Source organism: Panthera leo, chromosome C2, assembly GCF_018350215.1.
Source record: "Panthera leo isolate Ple1 chromosome C2, P.leo_Ple1_pat1.1, whole genome shotgun sequence".
Lineage (NCBI taxonomy): Eukaryota > Metazoa > Chordata > Mammalia > Carnivora > Felidae > Panthera > Panthera leo.
Window position 1 is genome coordinate 41,286,303 of NC_056687.1, and position 9,560 is coordinate 41,295,862.

Consider the following 9,560-nt stretch of genomic DNA (forward strand, 5'->3'; position numbering starts at 1 on the left):
GTTACATCTGTGTAATGGAATAATTCTCAGCAACGGAAAGAAACAGACTACTGATGTATACAACAACATAGATGATCTGAAACTTATTTCGCTACATGAAGAAAGGCAGACGCAAAATAGTACATACTGTAAGACTTCATTCAGTTAAAATTTTGGAAAATACAAACTAATGGATTGTAATTAAGAGTAGATCAATGGTTTGTCTGGGGCTGAGAAACAGCATGGAATGTGAACAGACAGAACAGTTTTGGGGATTATAGAAATATTCTACATCGTGTTTGTAGGGATGTTTCACAGGTATATATACCGGCCAAGATTCAAATGCATTTACATAATGAAAATATAAATGCATAATGATTATACATAATGAAAATTATAACTAAATAAAAGCAATTTTTTAAATGGAAAAATATAAATCATCAAAGTATATGTTCACAGGACTCAATGTTGATGTAACTATGAAAATGATTTTATAATGTTGGTAATAACATGTTCAAAAATCACTGTAAGATTAATAGCCTGATGGATTTTGATTTATTTAAAAGATCAAAACGATATAAATGTATACATACAAAAGAACAAACAAAACTGGTAGATGTAAGTTAAGGCATCTTTTAGGGTCTTTTCCCCTTACATTCTGTAAAAACCAAACATTGTATATAGAAGAGAAATATTCCTTTGTTCAAATACTACTTTTAAGTCATGTTGATATGAGAGAGGTAGTAGGGTGGGCGAAGATCCAAGGAATTTCTATGCCCCTTTCAATATGTCCCTTACCCTTGTCATGTTTTTTTTGAAGAGACTCATCTAATGAGCTGCTTGCCTGGCTTCTTGGGATCAGATGGTAGTATTTGAAGCTGTAGTTTTAAAGAAAAACAAAATGATAAAATACCCATTAATATCAATATACTCTGGCAATCCAGGCAAATATATTACTATTGAGATTACTATTTCAGCATGTCAGTTAGTATTGCCAATAGTACAATGTCTAGGTGAAATAGACATTGTAAAATAAAATGGTGTAGTACATTAAAAGGTAATTTTACTTTGATTTTCTTTATAATGTTAAAGCTATAGAAGACCTTACAAATCATCGGCAAAAAAAAAAAAAAATGTATTTTGCAGATTAAGCAGTAAAAAAACAGAGACCCTTGTTTAGGATTATGCACCTGGTTTGGCCAGAAGTGAGACAAATACTTCTCAGAATCAGGCTCTTTCTATTAATTTTTTTTTAACGTTTATTTATTTTTGAGACAGAGAGAGACAGAGCATGAACGGGGGAGGGTCAGAGAGAGAGGGAGACACAGAATCCAAAGCAGGCTCCAGGCTCTGAGCCATCAGCCCAGAGCCCGACGTGGGGCTCGAACTCACAGACTGCGAAATCGTGACCTGAGTTGAAGTCGGACGCTTAACCGACTGAGCCACCCAGGCGCCACAGGCTCTTTCTATTAAATCATAGGTTTTATTCATCTCTGGAAAGTTACTGTATTTTAATTTAATTTAAGAGAGAAAGTAGGGGGAGGGGCAGAAAGAGAAGGAGAGAGAGAGAGAATCCCAATCAGGTTCTGAACTGTCAGTGCAGAGCCCTATGCAGGGTTTGAACCCATGAACCATGACGTGAGATCGTGCCCTGAGCCAAAACCAAGAGTCAGAAGTTTACCTGACTGATCCACCCAGGTGGCCTTTGCAGTATTAACTTTAAGTAAACTTTTGTGTTTTCCTTCACTCAAAAATTTGGGAGAGTATAAATATTTTGACCATTATTCACGTATTAATTCCAGGATTAAAGACAATAAACCAAATTAGTTATTAATATCAAAATATTTTCAAAAAATACTTTCATGTGATTACTAGGGGTTTATATTCACATTCAAAAAGAAATCCTGTTTCTAAAGTCTTCATTCAAATTAAATAACTTGGTACCTTTGTAAAATCCTATCTAAAGTATGTAACCTGATGCTCACAACCACAATAATATACTCAAATAAATTGGGTCTGTAAAATGTAATGGAGGGAGAAAAAATCCTTTTCAGTTTTAGCCTGTAGTATTCTCAATCTTTTCTTTCTAGTGGTATAACAGTCATAATATGACAAAAACAATTATTTCTCCTTGATACCCACTATTAAAAATAATCTAAAGGGTTTTGTGTATGTTCACATGCGCTTTAAGTAATCTTGGAGTCCACATTTTAAAAACTACATTCAAGTGGTTGTCATCTTTCCCTTAGATAAACACGTTGCTCTTAAATCTCCTTGGAGTTCATGTCACTGTACGAAATTAACCTGTTTACCCTGGTTAGAGGGAACTTGTAGGTTCTGATTAACGACAAGAATTTTCTCTTTCTGTTACTAAATACAGTGTCAATGTTTTCACAATATTTTAGATATCTTTTGTAAACAGTGGAACTCTGCAGACAAGTGATAGCTGATGAACTCCATTCATGACATTGCAGTGAATTTTTGATTATAGCCAAGAGTCTGAAATTAAATGTTGCTATTGGTAGGAGACAAATCATTTTAGCTAGTGGTTATAGTTACTACATATATGAATATATATAGTAGGTGGTCCTGGATATTTCATTCCATGATACATGTTCTAACATTTTTTTTTGTTATTAATTTTTTTCTCTAGTTGAAGCGAGACTTAGCTCAAATATTGAAATTGCCACTTATGGGTCCTTTCACGGAAATTGTTAAGTAGTGTACTTCAGTTACACAGTTTTCCTGGGGACATTTTTGCTTGCGAAAATGCTAGCTCTCTATTTTCCGGTAGAAATATCTTTGGAGGAGTGTAGCTGACATGCTGGCTCTCTTCCCCAAACCATGGATACACTGTCAATTTTCTAAATTAATATATTTCATATTATATATTTTTGATCCAATTTAGCTGTTTTCAAAAGCTCAGTAAGAAATATAAATTAATAATATAATTTCAAATGGCAAATATGCATATTTAACTAATCATCATATTTTCTTAATATTTATCTTCAGTTAGTGCTTTTTAAATTTACATTTTAAAGGACTTAATTTCTGGAATTCTAAAACCCATGAAGAAAAATGTAGTTCTTTTAATCACATTACTGTTATTAGGAAAATAGCTTTAGTTAAAGCCACTAAAATAGGTGGTTATAACCATCAAAGGGGGGGATGTGCCTGTGTCTGTATTCTTTCACCTTTATAATATTTTATTGCGTTTTACTTTCACTTTACTTCACTTGCCATTTTTATTTGCATGGAAGAAAAATACAGGATCACTAAGCACTAGAAAAAAAAATGACTCCATATAAATTACAAATAAACTATGTCTATTGATCTTTAATTGTGGCCTATTATCGAATTAGCTTTAGAGTTCATGCCTTCTGTATGTCCTGAGCTTGAACACTGACTCTCATCTTCACTTCTTGTTCTAGTTGCTGCCCATCATTGCTTAATTGCCCAGTCCGGCCTTCCCCTGGAAACCATTCATTAGCAAGCAGTGAGACAAAGTTCTACAACATTATTAGCCTTCTTTCCCAAGTATGCAAGCTGATTTGCCAATTGATCAGTAAAAAAGTGCAGATGAAAAATTTGTTCTTAGGAAAACCTTTTGAAAAAGTCTCAAGATGAGATCCTGCAGGCATTTCCAAATAGGTATTAAGTGCTCACACACACAGCGTAAGAAAGTGGTGTCTTGATCAAGTAGATTGAATCATTGTTTCTGTCACTTAAAATTACATTTACCCTATTTCTCCAAGAACTTGCAGCTTTCTGGAGTATTATTGAGCAAAAATAGGTACTAGAACCTATTTTGGATGTTAAAATGATTTAGGGGATATTATGAATTTTCTATGCCTTTTTCTTTTCCCTTCATAATTTTTCTATTTATTCTATTGCAATATAACCTGCTGAAATATGTTTCAAGATTTCCACGGCCTAAGATTTCTTTGAAGAATTTCTCAGTGTGGGAAGTCGTACTGAAACATTATTCACTGTCTTAATTCTAGGGCTTCAATGCTCCATAAAGCAAAGAAGCATCCAAGGAAATACTCATTTTTTCCAAGTTGGAAAACCCCTCTATAATAACCTCTCTCAGAAAATGTGTTAAGCAGGCTCACTTCTGTTTTTCACCCTACTAGGAAGATTTTCTTCACCCAAAGCTAACCCTGTTTATTCTTAAATTCTTGAATAACTAAATGTACAAACAAAAAGGAAGAGTCTAGTTTTTTATTTTTTTAATCTCGTGAATAATGCATTAACATTTTCCTCTAGGTTCTTTTCCTTACAGTCTTAAGACTGATAAAAAATGTAAGTGGCTACCTAAGGATATTCAGTTAGTTGTACATTGATGAGGAAAATAAACTAAACAAATAAAAGACTGTATACTAGATATGAGCTGAACGATGTATAGAACAACATAGAGGGATTTGAGGGGCACTAGCTTTTTCTCTAATATGCTTGTCCTGAAGACAAATAAAAACTTTAAATCTCATAGCTGCCTATCAGGCCCTCTTTTGAAACCAGTATTCTATTCCACACTGAGTTACTTAGCAAATAAAAAAAAAAATATTGCTTCTTTGCTAAATAGTGATGCCTGTAAAATGAAGATCACTTCATGTGGTACAATTCATTTAAAATATAAATTAAACTTTATGGACACTAAATGGCTTTTTTGAGGAAGTCTAAAACTTGAACTTTGACTGGATAATAATCATTGATTTCTTCAGCAGTCTTTTCAAATATTAATACCTAATAGTTATTTTCTTATTGTTTATGCAAACATGAGGCCTAGAGATCTCTGACTGTGTGGCTTGACTTGTTGGGAATTTAAAGCTATAAGAATGCCCTTCTTCCTATTTTGGGGGAAACCCACAAAATAAAACATTGTATTTTGAGAATTTGAAATTTTAAAAACTAAAAATAAAGAGAATAATTTTATAGATTGAAATATCTGCACTGTTTTGCTAAAAGGCAGTTTTATCTTGCTTCTATCATACTTTGAATTCTTTGTATAAAATCAATTTATTACAAATGATAATAAAGTTAACAAAAATATTGTTATATAAATTGAAACAATATACAGAAAAAGGTTTTTGCTGTTCATTTATTGGCTGCCTCAAGAAAGTTGTTCTGGATCTCTCTCTCTGGGTTCAATGGTTCAAAATACCCCTTAATATTGTCTAGTCAATCCAGTTGTTTATGTTTTTAATGGGGTGGGATTATATGATTGCTAGTCTAATTATCTATTAAAAAACGCAAATGTATTAATTTATTCAAATAGAATAGAATAAGTTTTACTAATTCACTGCTATGTGAGTAACTTCTGCCTTCATTTCTGGGCTACGTTAAACAACTTGAAAAGGAAAATTAACAAATCAAGTTACTAGGTAGAATGTTGAAGTCTGACATAAAATGAATCCAAAAAAAAGGACAAAGCAGAACAATAAAAAAACAAAACTTTAAGTATATTGCATGAATGTGAATTATATTTTCATTCATTCAAAAGATATTGATTGCAGACCTACAATGTGCCAGTACTATTCTAGATGCTTGGAAGACAGCAGTGAACAAAACAGACCAAAATCTTTGCTCTCCTGGAATTTATATTTTATTTACTAATTGCACAGTGTTTTGGATGAACTCATCTTTTGGCAGGCTCAAATGTTGGTTACAGGTGGTCTGTAGGCTACTTAGCATTCATAGACATCATTTTATTTCGAACAATGTAGTATTCTGGACTTCATCAGGCTTGTCATAATATAGTATGGTGTTTCTTAGTTATAGTTATGGTGATATGGCATATCAGTCCATCAATGAAGGGTCTCCACCACCGCATCGAATATAGTTCTAAGTTAGAAGACTGTAAAACAAGGACATTATTATATATTGTGGAGGTTGTACCAACTTTTACTCTGAAGTGTATTAAAAATAGATAATTCATGTTTTTTACAGTAAAGATAGAAAAGTTCGTATTTCTAAGTTAGGCATGTTTTCCTCCAGTGAAAAAGCTCATCCCCACAAGAATTTCTGTACCTGTACCCGTGTGACCGGGTGGCTCAGTCAGTTAAGCCTCTGACTCTTGGTTTTAGTTCAGGTCATGGTCTCACAGTCCGTGAGTTTGAGACCCGAGTAGGTCTCCATGCTAGCAGTGTGGAGCCTGCTTGGGATTCTCTCTCTCCCTCTCTTCCCCTCTCCAAATCACGCCTGTGCAGGGGCATGCACTCTTTCCTTCTCTCTCTCTCTCTCAAAATAAATAAATAAACTTCAAAAAAATTACAAATAAATAATTTTCTATATTCCTTCAAAGAGTGTATCATGTCTCTCTTGAGAATCATGATGGGGTGAGTCACTTTTACTGTTGGGAGCTAGACATATTCCACAGGAACATCAGGTATATTGTTGCCCAAAAAGGATTTGGACATGTGGTCTATACATTTTTATTTTGATCTGTTCTTGAAGATGCAAACCTTTATATTTAAAGTGCTAAAACAAGATTATTCAGCGTTTGCTATAGTCGTTGCTCTCTGCAATACCTTTACCATAAATACTACAGATGAGCCCATCTTCTGTCTGCCATATGCGCCATACAGATGACTATCCATTTTGGAGCTCCTGTTTCATTGTCATTTTTATCATATTCCCTTAGTTTTTTCAGTACATTTTACTAATTCATATAATTTGTATATGTTGTATATCTTACATGCATTCTCATTATCCATTTTAATGGAGAAATTTAATGAGGAAACTGCATAGAAGAGAGAATGGTAAAGAATAATAGATGGCTCAGTTGATTAAGCATCCGACTCTGGCTCAGGTCATGATATCACGGTTCACAAGTATGAACCCCGCATGGGGCTCTGTACTGACAGCTCAGAGCCTGGAGCCCGCTTTGGATGCTGTGGCTCCCTCCCTCTCTGCTCCTTCTCCACTCATGCTCTGTCTCTCTTTCTCAAAATTAAATAAACATTAAAAAAAGAAGAAGAAATTGTGTCACTCGTCTCAGCATCTTTTAGTGTAGAAATGAGTAGATTTACCTGGAGCAGAAATTAAATGTGAGACTTTGTTTTCTTGATTCTTTAGGGTTATGATGAATTCATCATAGGGTCCAGATACAGTAAGTAAAAGCATGTTATATGATCATATAAAACTCACACGTAAGCATCCATAACCCTCCGTAATTACTACCAATCAGGAAACTAATCAAACTAAACCTAAAAATAAAGTTGTGCTAATTCCTGTGAAGACCTCTGCTTTTTTGTCAAGGAGCTGATCTGAACACCTGAATCCTCAGCTGCGGTGGCCACTGCTTCTGCAGAGCCCTCTAGTGGAGTGCATGACCTATAGCAATTTCCTAAGCCAGAGGCTTGACTAAAAAATCTTTCACGAAATCGAGTGAAGTGAGTGCTGGCAGATGATTATCACTCCTTCGTGTGTTTCGATGTGACGTACCTCCAACAGGCAGATTTCCTATATGTGAACTTGACTTGTAAATTTATTGTACTCTAAGGTGAATTTAAAAAAGACTCACGTTTTTACTTGGGGCTTTACTTGTATGAGTGCTTCAAAAAGTAACTCTTGAATATTTAAGCCCCAACTAAGTAATAGAAATGGCTAAGTGAGTACCCTTGGAATAATAAGAATACAACATGCATATTTTGAATACTTTCATTGCCATAATTAAGAACTGGAGGAGGGTCTCTTATTTTTCTAGAAGAAAACGTATGTCATTAGTATATTTGTAATTAAATGTTTTAGAAGCCATCCCTTTTACTTTGATTCAGTTTTAAAATTAATTTCTTTGGAGCTTCAAATAAATATGTAAAATATGTATTTTTTAATTTAAAGAAATATGTTTGGATATCTAAAAACCTAGAGTTTAAAACAGAAGTAGCTTCCATTTTAATTTGGGAAATACTGCAGGGGTAAAGATGACTGACATTAAGATGTGGATTACCTGTCACATTTTAAATTATTTATCATTATTTAACCACTGTATTGATGTGACATAATAGGGATCACTGACCCATAGCACAGTCGAGGAGACAAATTGGAATAGCAGGTGAGGTTATTTGGGCACTTGTGGAAACCAGAGCATCCGTGAAAAATCGCAAATGTTTGACACTGTTGAATATAAGATCCCTATGACTTAATATGGATTATTTTTCCGGTTCCCAGCTGAATTGACGACTATGGTTAGACAAGCACATAATCAGTTAATTTTTCTGTATTGAGTAATTCTATTTTATGTTCAGGCTTACAAGATACTTGAGAAACAAAATTGAAGCCATGTGTTCTCAAAATACTTCTATACAGAATAGTCAATAACCCTTTATCAAATTTTGCTTTTGGTTAAAAAAATGCTCTGGTTGCACTTACATTTTTACCTGAGCCATAATTATAACTTACACACACACACACACACACACACACACACACACACACACACATATGTACACATATATGACATCATTAAAAAATTCTCTTCAATCTATAAACTATATTTCTATTACTTGTTTTACCAAACTACATATCAGTATATCAAGAAAATTAAAATGCTCATTTGTAATTAAAATTAATCCATTAAAAATGAGGGACATTACTTTTTCATCTTTAGATAAATGTCCTAATACTTGTAAACACAAATTCATTTCGTATTAAGTCATGGGTTTATTTTTACAATGGTTTTCTTATGCTTGTTAAGCTTTGCAAGTCCCTCGGATAGTTTAAATTTGGCATCAATACATATGTTGAGAAATTATTATCAAACTGTAATTATCACATATTCAACATATCTGAAGTAAAATGAAAGAGACTATTATACACTATTGGGTTGAACAGTGTCGTCTCTCTTCTAGATAATGTTTGATATTTACTTTGTCATTTAAGAACTTAAAATATTGGGCAGACAATTCATACCCTTGAAACAGTTCAATAACAATGAAGATCGGTATATTATAAAATGATTACAAGAGTGATCTAGATAAAAGTGAACTAAGAGTTAACAATAATGGTGAATTAGTCTTGACTACTTACCTTCAAGAAGAGAGGGATTTAGGATACTAGAGTATCATTTAACTACTTTGTGGGAGCATTAGGTTTATCTTGAAATTTATTGGGAGATGAAGTTGAGCCTATTGGGCCACGTATTCCTGTATTTTTACCATCTGACTTAAAAAAATTTTTTTTAACGTTTATTTATTTTTGAGACAGAGAGAGACAGAGCATGAAAGAGAGAGGGTCAGAAAGAGGGAGACACAGAATCTGAAACAGGCTCCAGGCTCTGAGCCGTCAGCACAGAGCCCGACACGGGGCTCGAACTCACGGACCGCGAGATCATGACCTGAGCCGAAGTCGGATGCTTAACCGACTGAGCCACCCAGGTGCCCCAACCATCTGACTTTTTGATATGTTCCTGCTTATATTTAAATATACATATACACATGTTTATGCTAATTTTCCAAACAAGATCTACGTATTCTAGAACTCTGCCGTACAAAGTATTGTCAGACCTGCAGAAGACAGGGCGTAGGAACTTGAGGGAATGCATAATCTCAGGTCCTGTGCTTGATTTCCAAAATCAGAGT